The 18033-nt window shown below is 41.4% G+C and overlaps 1 protein-coding gene and 1 pseudogene across 3 annotated transcripts in view; both read left to right on the forward strand.

Moving 5' to 3' along the window:
- The window catches only part of Trim66 (tripartite motif containing 66), a 166676-nt gene that overhangs the window by 114896 nt on the left and 33747 nt on the right, over window positions 1–18033 (forward strand). The window lies entirely within an intron of this gene.
- Window positions 12651–14206, forward strand: LOC110298920 (RING-type E3 ubiquitin-protein ligase PPIL2 pseudogene; annotated as a pseudogene).

The following is an 18033-nucleotide window of genomic DNA, read 5'->3' on the forward strand; positions in this document are numbered from 1 at the left end:
GTTGGTGAGAAAAGCTATTTCATCAGGGGTTTCTTATGCTGCACACAACGTCTTCTTTCATTGGGTTCTTTTGGAGCTGCTGAAGATTTTCTGATTAGAAGTAGTTGTGAACTTCTCTGTGTTAGGAAATTTCCTTTGTATAAAGCTGTGGTTTAGGTGAACTGAATCACTCCCTGGACAAGAGGTGCGGAGTTATCTTGCCTTAGCAGATAAAGCACAAGGTATGGCACTGCATTAAAACACTGAATATGGAAACCATGACCGTATCTATAACTGGGGTTAGGGAGATGGCTCAGTAAGTGCTTGCTTTGCAAATGTGAGGGTCTCCAGAACCTATATAAAAATCTGGGCATGGTGGAGTGTGCTTGAAGGTGGAAGGAGGTGAAAACAAAGCGCATTCCTGCAGCTTGCTGGCTAGGCTAGTGTAGCCTACAAAGCAAAATTCCAAGCCAATGAAAAACCCTGTTTTAAACAAAAGATGGGTGGTACCCAAGGAATGACATGAAGGTTGTCTTCTGATATCACACACACACACACATGCACACACACACATGTTCATGGTTGTACCCATGCATGAAACACACACACACAAATGCACACACATATAAATATCCCATGCACACATGAACATGGACACACACACACACACACACACACACACACACACTGCCATGTAAAGGCAGTGATGAAAATCTGTTTTGTTCTGTCATTAGTAAATTGGGTCAATTTAAAAATAGTGTGTTCATTGAAATGTACACATTTTTGAAGTAATCGATAGAATTTAATCCAATTAATAACTTAAAGGTATAATAACAGAATTGAATTCTTTAGGGAATTCATCTTTTTCTACTGTAAAATGTTTAGAACCTAAATTAATCATATACTCTTTTAGTTTAAGGTTCATGGAAGGATGATACATCAAATATTATTAATCTACAAAATTTTAACTTTTTATTAGATATTTTCTTTATTTACATTTCAAATGTTATCCCCTTTCCTGATTCTCCTCTCCGAAAACCCCCTCTCCCTTCCCCCTCCCCCTGCTCACCAACCCACTCACTCCTGTTTTCTGGCCCTGGCATTCCCCTACACTGAGGCATAGAACCTTCACAGGACCAAGGGTCTCTCTTCCTATTGATGACTGACTAGGCCATCCTATGTTACATATGCAGCTGGAGCCATGATTCGCACCATGTGCATTCTTTGGTTGGTGGTTTAGTCCCTGGGAACTCTGGGGATACTGGTTAGTTCATATTGTTGTTCCTTCTATGAGGCTGCAAACCCCTTCAGCTCCTTGGGTCCTTTCTCTAGCTCCTTCATTGGGGACGCTGTGCTCCATTCAATGGATGGCTATGAGCATCCACTTCTATATTTGTCAGGCACTGGCAGAGCCTCTCAGGAGAGAGCTATATCAGGCTCCTGTTAGCAAACACTTGTTGGCATCCACAATAGTGTCTGGGTTTGGTGACTGTATATGGGATGGATCCCCAGGTGTAGCAGTCTCTGGATGACCTTTCCTTCAGTCTCTGCTTCACACTTTGTCTCTATCTCCTCCCATGGGTATTTTGTTCCCTCATTCTAAGAAGGATGGAAGTATCCACACTTTGGTCTTCTTTCTTCTTGAGTTTCATGTGGTTTGTGAATTGTATTTTGAGTATTCTGAGCTTCTGGGCTAATATCCACTTATCAGTGAGTGCATACTATGTGTGTTCTTTTGTGATTGGGTTACCTCATTTAGGATGATATCCTCCAGCTCCATCCATTTGCCTAAGAATTTCATAAATTCATTGTTTTTAATAGTTGAGTAGTACTCCTTATGTAAATGTACCACATTTTCTGTATTCATTCTTCTGTTGAGGGACATCTGGGTTCTTTTCAGCTTCTTGCTATTATAAATAAGGCTGCTATAAACATAATGGACCATGTGTCCTTATTACATGTTGGAGCCTCTTCTGGGTATATGCCCAGGAGTGGTATTGCTGGATCTTCCGGTAGAACTATATCCAATTTTCTGAGGAACCACCAAACTGATTTCCAGAGTGGTTGTACCAGCTTGCAGTCCCAACAGCAATGGAGGAATGTTCCTCTTTCTTCACATTCTCTCCAGTATCTGCTGTCACCTGAGTTTTTGATCTTAGACATTCTGACTGGTATGAGGTAGAATCTTAGGTTTGTTTTGATTTACATTTCCCTGATGACTAAGGATGTTGAACATTTTTTTAGGTGCTTCTCAGCCATTAGGTATTCCTCAGTTGAGAATTCTTTGTTTAGCTCTGTACCCCATTTTTAAAATAGGGTTATTTGGTTCTCTGGAGTCTAACTTCTTGAGTTCTTTGTATATATTGGATATTAGCCTTCCATCAGATTTAGGATTAGTCTTGGTGTGACTCTAACGAATAAAGTGAAAAATCTGTATGATAAGAACTTCAAGTCTCTGAAGAAAGAAATCAAAGGAGATCTCAGAAAATGGAAAGATCTCCCATGCTCATGGATTGGCAGGATTAATATAGTAAAAATGAACATCTTGCCGAAAGCAATCTACAGATTCAATGCAATCCCCATCAAAATTTCAACTCAATTCTTCACAGAGTTAGAAAGGGCAATTTGCAAATTCATCTGGAATAACAAAAAACCTAGGATAGTGAAAAGTATTCTCAACAATAAAACAACTTCTGGTGGAATCACCATCCCTGACCTCAAGCTGTACTACAGAGCAATTGTGATAAAAACTGCATGGTATTGGTACAGTGACAGTCAGGTAGACCAATGGAATAGAACTGAAGACCCAGAAATGAACCCACACACCTATGGTCACTTGATCTTTGACAAAAGAGCTAAAACCATCCATTGGAAAAAAGATGGCATTTTCAACAAATGGTGCTGGCTCAACTGGCGGTGAGAGAAGAATGAGAATTGATTCATTCTTATCTCCTTGCATAAAGCTCAAGTTCAAGTGGATCAAGGACATCCACATAAAACCAGATACACTGAAACTTATAGAGGAGAAAGTGGGGAAAAGCCTTGAAGATATGGGCACAGGGGAAAAATTCCTAAAAGGAACACCAGTGGCTTGTGTTGTAAGATCAAGAATCGACAAATAGGGCCTCATATAATTGCAAAGCTTCTGTAAGACAAAGGACACTGTTAATAAGATATAAAGGCAACCAACAAATTGGGAAAATGTTAACTTTTAATTAGCATGTGATTATATATCACTGTAGTTATGAGTTAGCTATTAAGGTCATATAATAACTTTAGCAGTTTCTTTTACATGGTAGTTAAAATCCAGCAAAGTCAGATGTCTGTCTTTTAAAAATGTATTGTATTTTATGTATATGAGTGTTTTATTTGCATATGTGCCTGCATGCTAGAAGAGGGTGTTCTGTTATAGATGGTTGTGAGCAACCATGCCATCACTGGGAACTGAACTCAGTTTTAAGTCTGTTTTAATCCCAAATAGCTCTTGTCTGAGCTGTTAAGAGGAATTCTTTAACATAAGGAAGCAATTGTAGGGGCTAGAAGATGGCTCAGGTCATGAGCACTGGCTTCTCTTCCAGAGAACACATATGGGACCTCATACATGTCCATAACTTCAGTTCCAAGAGTTCTGATGCTGTCCCTGGTCTCTATGTGCACTGCATGCATGTGGTACACATACTTGCAGCTGTGTGTGCAAAATACCCATACACATAATAAAGTGAAATAACACAGGATAATAATAAAGAAGTAGCGTCCAGATGCTCATGTCTTTAGTTCTAGCAGTTAGGAGGAGGCAGAGGCTGGTGGATCTCTGTTGGTCTAAGGCCAGCTTGACCTATAGAATGGGTTCCAGGCCAGCCAGGGTTATATATAGAGAAACCCTATCTCAAACCAAAATGAAATAAAATTAAGAATTATGGGTATACTACCCAAAGCTCTTCCTGTTGTGTAGGAAAATTATTCAATAGCTTGCTCTTACTGCTGTTGGTGATTTCGGGTGCTCCACTGCTCTAGGCTGACAGTGAAAAGGCTCTTGGTTCAGGGTGTAAACTGTTTTGCTGAGTTTGTGTTTGAAGTGAGTTTCCAGGTCAGTTGTTTTTTGTTTCTTTGTTTCTTTTGTTTTTATGCTGGTATTTGTTTGAGAAAGGCTCTCACTCTGTAGCCCTCAGTATCAAGTGAGTCACCATAAGACTGCAGGTCTGTTTTTCATTTCCACGTTGGTTCCCTTACACCGTCACTCAAGTGATACTCAGGGCCTTGCCAGACCAGCACTAGTGAGCCCATCACTTCTCTTGAGAGAAGAAGCCCTGAGATGCAGCACGATGCCAGCAGGCTCCCATCACAGAGCTGGGCTTGATAGCAGTGCCAGTCTCTATGGGAAGGGCTGGGTGGTCTGAGCTTTTACTTAGATTTACATTTGTATTATTAACCAAGCTATCTAAAACTTTATTTGTTCAGATGTCATTTCTGATTTTTCCCCCTCAAGGCCTTTCTGTAAACTAAGTTATTGAGTAGTAAAATCCTTCTGTCTAGACCTGATTCATCCTGAGTGTATTTACATATGGAGGGAGAAGAGACCCTTAGCAAGTACACCCATTTATCCATCAGCGTACTTGAGTATTTCCTTCTTAGGGCTTAGATGTCATGCTGTGGTCAGATAGTAACTTGGCCAGATACTGGTGCTTCACAGGTCAGAGATTATCTGAGACAGCAAACTCCTGAGCCCCGGTGTTTGAGGAACTCTTCCTGAAGGGTTAGTGCTCTCTACTCATCCTCTTGGTATCTTTATAAGGAGTAGACCTTGTCCCTCTTTTAAAGTCTGCAGAGACAGGCAAATGTGTGTTCACTCACTCACTTGCTCTCTTACTCCCTCTTTCGGGCACCAGAAACTGCTGTGGGAGGAAACATATCAGGCAGCTCATTGTAAAAATTACAGGAAACTGCCAGTTTTCTAGAAAAATGTCTGTTTTTAGCTGTTTTCTTTGGTTGGTTGTCACAATATAGTTCATACTTATGACTGTACTGAAATGACAAGATTCACCCTTACTTATTATTACTGTATGCAGGGAAACAAGTGGTAAATGCCTGCAGACATTATGACATACCAATTTCAAGAGGATGGGGTTCAGCAAATTGATGGGTTCATAATCTAGAACAACTGATGTTTGCCATTTACTGATTGTGTGATATTGACAACATGTTCTTTGTAAAATTCAGGTAATTATAGTGTCTACTTCATAGGATTGCCTAATTAAGTTAGTTAACACATATAAGATTCTTATTGTATTGCCTGGTTCATAGGAAGCAATTTGTTAGTATTACTTTTGTCATTATTATACTAATATATATGTATATCCCTTATATATAATATGTATTACTTATGAAAACTACACCTAATTCATCAATTGCATGCCTATTATTTGCTTTCTTATTATTTGCCTTAATAGGTATACATTAAACATGTAATGCATACATATGTACTTTTTTATTCATTAAAGCAATTTCTGAGGCCAGGGCTGTAGCTCAGTTAATAAAGTATTTGCCTAGCATGTACAAAATTCTAGTTCAACCCACAGTACTGTATAAATAGGACATGTGACACATGTCTGTTATCCCAGCAGTTGGGGTAGAGACAGGACGATAGTTCAATGCAAATTGTGGGTTTGATGCCAGCCTGGGCTACAGAAGACCCCATATCAAAAAGCTGAAAAATAGACAAAACTGTCCTAATTCATCAGTTGCACGACTCCCCATCAGTTGTATATCCACTCATCAACTACATGCTCATCAGCTTCATGTCCATTTTTCTCACTAAACAGTAATATTCAGTATACAATTGAAAGTAACTCATTGTACCAAAAGTCAAGAAAACTTAGGTTCTATGAAAGAAGACAGCAGCAGACAACAACACTTGATTACATAGGTGTTGGAATTACTGATGGTAATTTTTAGGAAGCCAAGATAAAATGCTTCAGTGAGTAATTCAGAGTACACTCGAAACAAAAGAAGACCTCCAAATGTCTCAGCAGAGAAATGTAAGGAAGATACACATGGAGTTGAGATCCTGAGTGATGACCCAATCAGTAAAGTCAAGTATGTAGTCAGGCTTGATTTGATTCTAGCTCAGTAGTTAAGCAGCAGCACTTTATTGCTCGTGTGCTATGTTTCTTCTTGAGTTACATCCTGAGCACAGAACAATGCCTTCCCTAATTTTGTGACCTTTGTCTCTTTTTTCCTGTTGTTCTACAACTATAAATTGTTATTGATATGTACCCATTTTAATTAATATGCCATCAGATCAGTGGGTCTTTTCTACTTGTAAATTCATGTTCTTTATGCTCAGAAAGGTCTAGTTGTATTTTTTTCATATTTTTTCCATCTCATTTTTTCTGTTTACTTCAACTCTAATAAGGTAAATGTTAGACCATCTGGACCAATTCTTTAACTTTTCTCATGTGTTCACTCCAATTTTCTATCTTTTTGTCATTTATTCTATTCTTGAAACATCTTTTAAAATTTTTATTTTATTTTTAATTCATCTTTTACACTCCATATTCCATTCCCTGACTCCCATCATCCTCCGACTGCTCTATATCCCACACCTCCTCCCCACCCCATCTCCACTTGGATGCCCCACCCACACCCCACCTGACCTCTAAACTCTATGGAGCCTCCAGTCTCTTGAGGGTTAGGTGCATCATCTCTGAGTGAACACAGACCTGGCAGTCCTCTACTGTATGTGTGTTGGGGGGCTTCATATCAGCTGGTGTATGCTGTCTGGTGGTCCAGTGTTTGAAAGATCTCGGGGGTCCAAATTAATTAAGACTGCTGGTCCTCCTACAGGGTCACCCTTCTCCTCAGCTTCTTTCAGCCTTCCCTAGTTCAATAACAGGGGTCAGCTGCTCTGTCCATTGGTTGAGTGCAAATATCTGCATCTGACTCTTTCAGTTGCTTGTTGGGTTTTTCGGAGGGCAGTCATGATAGATCCCTTTTTGTGAGCACTCCATAGCCTCAGTAATAGTGTCAGACATTGGGACCTCCCCTTGAGCAGGATCCTACTTTGGGCCTGTCGCTGGACCTTCTTTTCCTCAGGCCCCTCTCCATTTCCATCCCTGTAATTCTTTCAGAGGGAACAATTATGGGTCAGAGTTGTGACTGTGGCATGGCAATCCCATCCCTCACTTGATGTCCTGTCTTCTTGCTGGAGGTGGGCTCTATAAGTCCCCTCTCCCTACTGTCAGGCATTTCATCTAAGGTCCCTCCCTTTGAATTGTGGGAGTCTCTCACCTCCCAGGTCTCTGAACTTATCTCTTAACTCTTTAGCCTTCTGGTTTTAAGTTTAAGGTCTCACTACACTTAAAAGAAGTGAACATCAGTAGTCTACAGCATATAAGGTGGGTATAGTTAATCATAATGTGCTGCATATTTCAAAGGAGCAAGAAGAAAGGATATTGGCTGAGATAGATGTATTTAAGTGGATTTGAATGGCATATATACATATATTGAATATCACTTAGTGTCCAATAACAGTGTTCAGTTTTATGAGTTAATCAAAAATTAAATGAAACTTTTAAAGTTGTTTTTCTAGTTTTTGAAATTTTTTGTTGTGTTTTTTATTTCACGGACGATGGGGCCTTGTTTATCTCCCGGAGGATAGCCCATGGTTGTGTAGTCCTGGGTGTGTTGTGTTAATATCTATTTATTGTACTTGTCTTGTTCTTTCTCACTTTTGAGTCTTTCTTAAAACATTGATTTACCCTTGATTATCTTTTCTATTTTAGGATTTGAGTATTAAAATTTCACCAGAAATAGTATCAAATAGTGCAGGGACCAGAAAACAAGATAAGGCTCCTGGGGGCACATCTGTCTCCCTGGGATAGTTTCCCCCATGAGTGCTTTGGGAAATGAAAAGAGGAAGAGCCACAAAGGCTTTGCTTTTGATTGTAGATATCCTTGAACCCCAAGTTGGACCTATCTGGAAGGATGATTCAAAAAAAAGTAGGGAAGGGTAATGATTGCTTTTATAATACTTTACACAGCAAGTCTGTTTACTGTGTTGCTATGACTAGAATCCTGACCTGCATGGAAGAAGGTTGATTTTGGCTCATAGTTTCAGGGTGATTTCAGTCCATGATAGTGGAGGGGAAGGCACGGTGTCAAGAGAGGTGGTCTTGTTCATGTGGTGTGGACTAGAAGGCAGAAAACAATTAGGGCAGGCACAAAAGAGAGTGTTAGGTTCAAATGTTCATCCGCAGTGACCGCTCCTGACACCCAGAGGATTCCAAACCTCCAGGGCTGCTAGTCAAGGAATAAACATGGAAAACGTGAGCCTGTGGGAGGGCAGTTCAGATTTGAACTGTAGCAAGGCCCAATAACTCAGTACCTGGTCCTTGTATGTTTCTTGTGTGGAGTACATGACAGTACAAAACACTGCCTTACCATGCACTGGGATGACACCCCTATGAAGTAGTCATGGCAGAATTCCCATGCTCGACTCTCTCTCTATGGAAAGGGTAAAGAAAATGTTCCTTTTCCTAAAGCTCATGGTTGTCCAGGTTCAGGAATGAGTTTTCATGTTTTCTTTTCCCTCAAAGGTGCTTAGGGAAACTCAATTCATTGCTCTCAGGAAGTATTTATCCTCTTTTAACTCCTAAACATTTACCTGGTATTTTCCATTTCCCAGAGAAACTTGAGTGTGTAACATCTTTTCCATGGCAGCCTCTGCACAGAACCTGGTCTTCAGTTGTTGAACATGATTTCACAGAGATGCTCTTTTGTTTCTGATGACTGTAGACAGTTGTTCTCTAATAATAGCAACTTCATTTTGGAAGATCGTATGTCTCTTAGAGCAGCACAGTGTAATGCCCCTGGAACCTCAATTATCTAATTGTTCTTGATGGATGATAATTTCATTTGTCAGAAAGTTGAATTCTTGGAAACTCATTGAATATAGCCATTTTTATACTTTAGAGCAGAGATTTCCAAATTTTTCCATCCAGACATAACAATGTGAAAAATTACATTGTTACACACACACACATACACACACACACACACACACACACACACACACACACACACACACACACACCTACCTTAAGCAAGTTTGAAGAAATAGCATCCTATGGCTGGTGTTATACTCTTAAATTTCTATTTAATTTTAAACCATATTCCCCACAAATAGCCTAATGTTTATAAGACACTACCGTGTGATTCTTTATACTCTGGGACAGCTGGTGTAGTTTGAACCCTTTGTAGATTCTAAGAACAGTATTAGAGTCTCTCTCCATAAGGATGTCCACATTTATATACATTTTTAGGAGATTCGCAGTTTCTAGGCAGAAACATTTCCCTAGTTCTAAAGCTTCTCTCCTTAGAATTATCTTGCTTTGCTGACATATTTCACTCAGCATGCTCGGACAAATATCATCAGCTGCACAGCAGATATTCTGCTCTTCGTCTTGATAAGTAGAATTGATAAAGGGTTGCTAGAAAAAGCATGTAATAAATAAAACCCATAAATAAAGCCATAAACAAAACTGTGAAATAAATACAACCCTCATCTTGTGTATCGGGGTTAAAAGTCTTGAGAGTAGGGGGTGGCAAGATGGCTCAGCAGGTGAAAGAGTAGCTGCCAAGCCTGATAATTTGAGTCTGAATCCTGAACCCACATAGTGGAATGTGAGAAAGAAACCCCAAAAGTTGCTAGGGTGTAGACTTCTACATGTGCGCTGTGGCACACACACACACACGCACACACACACACACGCACATGCACACACGAAATAAATCAGTGATTGTTAAGGTTACAATTATCAGGATTCTTGGTTCTTCTTGGCTGGGTAGTTGTGTTTATAGTCTGCCTATCTGGGACTGGGAGAAATGGATTTGCTTCTGGTGTATAAGGAGCCATTGTCATTCACAGAGCTGGCACAGTCCCTAACAAGTTAGTCCATTAGCAGCAGCTGATGCTTTGGCCACCTCCATTTCCAGTAGAGAGCCTTATTTTCCTAGTTACCTTGCCCTACTGTTCTGTACAAATGCCACCTGGTAGTGAGACCCAAGCCACAGCCTTGTTGGGAGGGCTTACAATACTCTGACTTTCAGTGTGAACTTCAGCATTCCCTTCCTTTGTCCCCTTGTGCTTTTCATCTTTACTTCCATAAATACTAATTAAGTTCTTTCTGTGAGTCAGGTTTTGTTCATGTAGGGAACACACTGGTGGAAAAAGCTTTCATGTCTGACTATGTGCAGTTGACCCTGATTCTTCTAGGACCTTCCTCTAGAGGTGCCTCCCTATGCTGTGGCAGCACCAGTGCCCTCAGCAGCATCCCTGCTACTGTTTCTGATTCTTCTAGGTTTTAATGTTAACTGTTTGTTATCCACCTTTGAAATGATCGTCTGCAGTTTTTCTTCTGCCCAGAAGAACAATCACAAACATAAATTTTCTTGTGTAATTTTTCTTTTGCCTGGAACAACCATTTTTTTCTTCTTAAGTAATCATATAAATATGTAAATCATAAAGTACAATTTATGCTGTTGATATGTTTGGGCCACTGTTTTGGAGCTAGAATCATAGGAAAATAGTGTTAATGTTCAAAAATCACCCCAAAGTTTAGACTTAGGATCTTTGAAAGATGTCTTAATAATGGGGACAATTTCAATGGATAAAATATAGGCTCATGCATTCAAAATGCTATTAGTGTTCTTTCAAGAGCAGACATCAATCTCAGAAATCTTGTGTACAAACATGACAAAATTGGTCTGTCTTACACTTTGATAAAAATCACAAAGTGGTTTTATTTTCTCTACATTTTTATGAATGTGTAACATTTGCATATTATTACAATAGCTTGCACAGCCATTGAAACAAAAGCTATATATTGTTAATGGTGCAGTTAAAAATGGATGCAGTACTTCCATATTTTGTGGGAATTATCTAGCCATCTTTTGAAAAACAAACCTGAAACCTTGTATATTTTACAGGTGGCTCAGTGAGTCTACAGACTCCATGCTGCCAGTCACCTTTTCAATGTTGATGGGAGACACCTTTAATTTATGGCAACCTCACACTCTCTTCAACATAGCGGTCCAGGTTAATTGCTAAAACTGAGCATAGATTCTAGATGAAAGCTACTTGATGTTTAAACTTTAACCATTAGAAGAGAGAGAGAGAGAGAGAGAGAGAGAGAGAGAGAGAGAGAGAGAGAGAGAGAGAGAGAGAGAGTATCAGTAGAAGATGCAAAGACTTTGGAAGACAGAATGACAGAATAAGGTGGTAGCTGAGGCAGGGGATGGTAGCCTTCTTTTGGTGAAGGCCTGATGGTAAACACTCTAGGTTCTATGGGCTGTTCAGTCTCTGTTGTAGCTGCTTTACCACTGTAAAAGTTAGCATTGCATGAATGAGCATGGCTCTGTAACTTAAAATCTGGTTTGTAAGCATGGACTTGTAAGGTCAGACTTGTCTCCTGGACCATAGTTTGTGAGCACTCGGTTTAATTCTTGGAGTAAATCACTGTTACTCAAAAAAAAAAAACATCTTCTAAGACCAATGTTAGCAAAATTACTCATATGCTTACAAATATGGATTCTTGTCCCAGACTATACAGTTCCAGAGTCTGGGAGTGCAGTCTGTGGTTCTTCATCGTCACTAGCTGATCCGATGACGCTGGTGCCCAATGAAGTCAGAGAGAGCAATGTCTTCCTAGTGCTGAAACTCACAGAGCTCATCTGTGAAACTGCTGAGTTCTTTCTCTTATAGTTGAGCTTGAGTCATTTTTCCTATCCTAAGTTTTCTGTGGGTCACATTTGGAAATTTAAGTTTTGCTACAAAATTATTTATAAAGATTATTTATAATACTATGTATCATGGGTACATACTAATAATTAAAATAATTTCACAGTCATTTTTCTAGTTCATAAATAAATAAATAACTTCTGTAGCTTAAAAAAGGAAGAGAATTATTTGCTGTCAGCATCAATCTTATTTCTGAGGTGTTTTCACATTTCTGTAAAACTGTGAACTCTTTATATCAAAACAGAGTTTTGGCCATTCTTCTTGAATGTAAGCTCCTAATAAAATATGACAGAACGATGCTGTGTGACTCCCAAAGCCATGCAGGCTTTTACCCAACTTGGGGGTGCTGACTGTGGAGAAGGCTGTGCGGCCTTAGCAGAGATTTACCTGAGGTCACTGTGCTGCAACCCTGAGAAAAGCATCTTGTTGGTCGCTGCTGCTAGTGAGCAGCTTTGGCTCTTTCCTTTGTTTTGCTTTTTGCTTCTCTCAGCCATCTGGGCTAGGCCTTTACCCTGCATCTTCAGATAACTGCAGGGCAGCTGTTAACTCTGCAGCCATGTTGGAGACCTGAGCCTAGGAGGATGCCTAGGAGGATACCTTCTCCAGGATGCCTGACACACAGCATCCTGGGTGAAAGAGAGGAGCAGTGGCTGCCTTAAGCCTCTTTTAAGCATAGCTGTAACTGGGACCCAATTCCAAGTATTGGTTTGTTTTTTGTTGTTTTTTTTTTTTAATTGTCTTCATGTTTTTCTATGTATGTGTCACTTTCCTTCACCCTCTCTAGTATTTTAGGCACTTGTTCTCAGTATTCTTTTATCAGAGTTAAAGAAGGAACAACCGAAGTAGCTGAGAAAGCAGAGGAGTCATAGTCAGTGTCTGCTGTGGTCTCTTCTGTTCGTTGCCACTATGCGGAAGCAACAGCACCAGAAGGACAAGATGTATCTCACTTGTGCTAAGCACACTCATTTCTAGGGTGGCAGGAAGCCAGGTATCTCACAGACAAGTTTTCACCGCTTACCTTTTGACCACTGCAGTCTCTCTCTCCAGCCTTTTGTCTACCCAGTCTGCACCCCAGAAGGTGTCGTCTTTGACTTGCTGAACATTGTTCCCTGGCTTAAGAAGTATGGGACGAATCCCAGCACTGGAGAGAAACTTGATGGGAAGTCCTTGATCAAGCTGAACTTTGCAAAGAACAGCGAAGGGCAGTACCACTGTCCAGTGCTGTATCCCGTGTTCACTGACAACACCCATATAGTGGCCATCAGGACAACTGGCAATGTCTACACCTATGAGGCAGTGGAGCAGGTAAACATCAAGGCCAAGAACTTGAGGGATCTGTTGACCGATGAGCCCTTTTCCAGGCAAGACATCATCACCCTGTAGGACCCCACCAATTTGGACAAATTCAGTGTTAGCAACTTCTTCCATGTGAAGAATAACATGAGAATAATAGACCCAGATGAGGAAAAGGCCAAACAAGACCCATCTTATTATTTGAAAAATACAAATGCGGAGACAAGAGAGATGCTACAGGAGCTCTACAAAGAGTTCAAAGGAGATGAGATTTTAGTAGCTACCATGAGGCCACCTGAGAAGGAGAAGGTGGACCAACTGAATGCGGCCCATTAAGCCACAGGGAAGGTCAGTGCATCCTTCACCTCTACTGCCATGGTACCTGAGACCACGCATGAAGAAGCTGTCATTGATGAAGATGTACTGCGCTACCAATTTGTGAAGAAAAAGGGCTATGTAAGGCTTCACACCAACAAGGGCGACCTTAACTTAGAGCTGCACTGTGACCTGACACCAAAAACCTGTGAAAACTTCATCAAGCTCTGCAAGAAACAGTATTATCTTTCACAGGTCCATCAGGAACTTTGTGATCCAGGGCGGTGACCCCACAGGTACAGGCACAGGTGGACAGTCATACTGGGGCAAGCCTTTCAAGATGAGTTCCGTCCCAACCTTTCACACACGGGCCGTGGGATGCTCAGCATGGCCAATTCGGGGCCCAACACCAACAAGTCTCAGTTCTTCATCACATTCTGATCCTGTGCTTACCTGGATAAGAAGCATACCATCTTTGGACGGGTTGTTGGGGGCTTTGACACGCTGACAGCCATGGAGAATGTGGAGAGCCCTAAGGAGGAAGTGCGCATATGTACAACCACAGTGTTTGTGGACCCCTATGAGGAGGCCGATGCCCAGATTGCCCAGACACAGCATCAGGTGGATCCAGAGGCCAAGGTCAAGATGAATCATCCCCAGCCTGGAAACCAGGGACCCCAGACATACCGCTATGGGGTGGGCAAGTACATCCACCCTGCAGCCAGGAACCCATCAGCAGCGGAAGAACCATGGACCAGCACGGCCACCCCCATGGCCAAGAAAAGGCCCAGTCGGGGCTTTGGGGACTTCAGCTCCTGGTAGCAGCAGGCTGGCCTCGGGGTTCCTGGTAGGGATGCAGGGCTGTGGGCTTCTGGGGCTGTCCCTGAGCTTTCTGCTCTTGCCATCAGTTTGGGCTATGAGCCAATAAACCTGTTGCCTAAGGGGTGGGGGTGGGGGGTGGGGAGGAAGAAGGAACAACCTTTCAAAGAATCAGTCTTTAGGTGTATTCACTTTACCTTCTGAGACTTTAGGCTCACTAAGGGAGCTTTACCTTTATTCGTTCTCCCTTCTACTTTCTGCTGTTGACTCCTTCTCATCCCATTGCCAGAGATGAACACTAGGCTATTTTGGTTTTCAGCTCTCTTTACCAGAAATGCTCTTGAAGCAGTAAGTTTCCCCTGGGGATAGCTCACATGTGTCCCATATGTTTCTTAGACATGTGTTCTTCATTGACTTTTTCACCATTGATAATTTCTATTTCAATTTTAATTTTATTTTTATCAAAACATTTTGGAAAGTATTTCCAAGTTTTCAAATAGTAAATCTTCTTTTTTTTTTTTTCTTGGAAGTGGGTTATGAGGGTCTTCCAACTTTTAAACAAGTAAAACTAGTATGCATTTGTCTACTATTATTCAATAATAAAATTCCAATTATTTTCCTATCAAGACTTTCTTTTCTTTCCTTACTAGTAAATTTTATTTTACATTAGGGGACTTTGACTTTCCACCATGTGACCTTTAAGTATTTTTGCACTTACTGTTTTCCCATGCCTGATCTTAATACTTATGATCTGTTTCCTAACGTTTAAGTGTAAGGAAAAATAGCTTAGCAATTCCTTGTTTCAGTCTATGAGCATTTTTTTCACACATGGAACTAGTATGCAAATACTTTTATTCCATTTCCAGGCACTGTGGGGCGTTCCCCATGTTCTTGTTGCTATGGTGCAGTCTTTCTTCAGTTCTAGGCAAGGGGGCTTAGCACATTTTCAGCCCCACTCTCACCAGTTTATCTGTGGCCAGGAGAGCAGCATGTCCACAGAGAATCTCCCAGCTCTGCCACTCTCCTTGATTAATGTACTAGCTTACCCTCCTTGCCATTATAACAAATTACCACAAACTTAAATCAATATGAACTTATTATCATACAGTTTTGGAGGTCAGAAATCTGAAATCAATTTTATTGGGCTAAAGACAAGGTGTCAGCAAAGTCCAGGTTCCTTCTGGAGGCTCTCCGGACAAATCAACTGCCTTAGCGTTTGCAGCTTCTGAAGTGACATAATTCCTGAGGCCAGAGCCTCTTTTCTAGATCTTTAACAGCTCTGCCCCTGTATCACTCTGACACTGTTTTCTTACATAACTTCTTCTAAAGACCCCTGGGGTTCCCCAGTACCTACCTAGATCCTCTAGGCTCTAGGATAATCATCTTGTAATTTGCAATGCAATCCAATCATCAAAATTCATACTCCCAGGTTCTGGGGACTACAGCATGGATATTTTGAGGGTCCATTTTTCAACAGTAATGAATCACAGATCTCTCAAGGCCAAGATTTTCTAGGAAGCATTAATACTGAACTTTATCCATGGCTCTTTGTCACTGATGCTCTAGTTACACTTTGGTTTAGGAAAAAGTCCGGTTCTAGCTTCCTCTGATGCATATGTGAGAGCAGATACAATGCCTGCTCATGTTCTCTAGGTCCTATTTGCCTATGGGCTCTAGAAACTAAGAGAAATAATTGGGCTGAAGTTAGGCAAAAAGACTACACTTAATTTTCCAGTGGCCATTTTCTTGAAAATGTTCTCTCTACACAGTAAAAAGTATTTACTGAATCAAGGACATTTTGTGCAAAGTAACTTGAGGCTTTAGCAGAAAATTCAGTTTGGTGGCTAAGCACAAGAACTCTGGACAGAGATTGTTGGTGTTCAAATCCCAGTTCATTTTCTACTAGTTGCGACTTTGGGCAAGTCACATAGCCACAGTGACTCAATTTCCTTTTCTAAATAATGGGGGTTAATAATATTAATTCTAAATAATATTATAAAGATCATAGTAGACAATTTTTCATGAATTTCCTTATTTATTAGTCTGTATGGGATGGGGCACATGTGTGCCATGGGGTGCTGCTCCTGGGGACTAGAAGATGAATTGAGAGAACTGATTCTCTCTTTATATTAAATGAGCCCCAGGGAACTGAACTCCTGCCCTGAGATTTGACAGCAGGCACCTTTACCCCTCAAAGCCATCCTACTCCTGGCCAAGATTACATATAATGAGTATTCAGACAACTGTCTGATATGTGTTATTTCTATAAGTAGACTAAAATGGGATTATGCACAAAAGATTCAGCTCTTTTCCCCATGTGTTTTTGGATGTGAGATAGAGCCAGCATCTCACTGGCCTCAAACTCATGTTCCTTTTACAGGCATATACCACAAACACCTAGTTTGTGTGTATCTACCACTCTGTGGTAGCCGTATCACAGAGTTTTGAATTCTGCCTGCTCTGGGCCCGACTGGGGAGATGAAATTCAGGGAGTTTGACTGCGCTTATCAACACTCCAGGGGCTGGGAAATGCAGTCTGAGATGTGGAAAGTTGGAGCTGGTTTCTGGGGTCACTGTGCTTGTGATGAGGCCAGGGCTGGGGGGGGGAGGGGAGGGGGTCTCAGACTGTTGGACATCCAGGAGCCACTGGGAGTCTTGGAGGAGCTGACAAAGAGTCAGGGGCCCTTGGAGTGGAGACTGGCATCTAGCCTGGGACCAGGGCTGGGCTGGGTGGTGGTGTGGGGTGGGGTAGGAGTGGGAGTGTGGAGCTCTGACTTAGCTCAGCAGTGAGGTGATTGTCCTTAGCTTGGCAGCCGGCCTTGTGTGGGAACAGAGAGGCCTTCTACCAGAGAATTAAGCTGTGGCTCTGTAGGCTAAGACCTTCTACATGTTCCCCATGGTGGAGGTAGATAAAAGAGACAATCTATGTTTATCTATATTTTTTATTGGCTGTTCATTATGGAAAATGGGTGCATTCGTACTTCTCAGGGAGGACCTGAGATTAAATAACTTTTGCAGGGAGTAATGTCTGGGAAGGGAAGCTTATTGACTAAACCCTCAGGGCCTCTAGGTATCTCTTTAGCATGGAGAACTCTATTCTGGCCCTTACCTGGGGAGTGCGGCACAAGTTCCAGGCCAGGAACTTGGCAGGGAATGGGGAGTCACCTAAGTCTCAGGTGTGTGCCCATTGAGTCTCTGGGACTCAAACCCACTTTACCTTGCCAAGCTTCCTGGCATGGTTTTACTGTCCCACAGAACTTCCTAGAGATGTTTTGAGTTGAATTAAGTATCTATCATAGGGTAACTCAGAGTGATATGACCAAATAGATAAGATGCCTTATTCATTATCTTGGTGATGGACTTAGTTGCTGAGTCCAGCCTTGCCATGTAAGGGACAGTGTGACATAGCTCCCATCCCTGGAATAGAACCAGCAGGGCATGGGCCTCCCCGAGTGTTGATGGCTGCTGTGGGTATAAGGCTTGTTACTTCATATTCTCCCTGCAGAGGTTCTCAGGGATTGTTCTCCCTGCCAAGGTTAATGACTCCATGACAGCAGGAATCTAGGAGCAAAATGGTAAATGCTGAGACCTTCAGGACAGCCCTTAAGGCTATGGGAAAGAACTCTGAAAACACGAGTTCAAAAATATATAATTTCAGCTATGCAAAATATAAGGATGCAATATGAATTTTATGAGGAACTTCACAGATCTAAAAGAACAGAGGCAGCTACATGCACTATGAGCCTGCTTGTTCGAAAGATGCTAAGGAAGGAGATAGGGGATTTAGGAGTGGTGATCTCAGGGCAAGATCCCATCCAGCTAAGTTTTTT

This window comes from Mus caroli, unplaced genomic scaffold (genome assembly GCF_978045245.1).
Source record: "Mus caroli unplaced genomic scaffold, Mus_caroli_1 scaffold_8, whole genome shotgun sequence".
In the NCBI taxonomy this organism is placed as follows: Eukaryota; Metazoa; Chordata; class Mammalia; order Rodentia; family Muridae; genus Mus; species Mus caroli.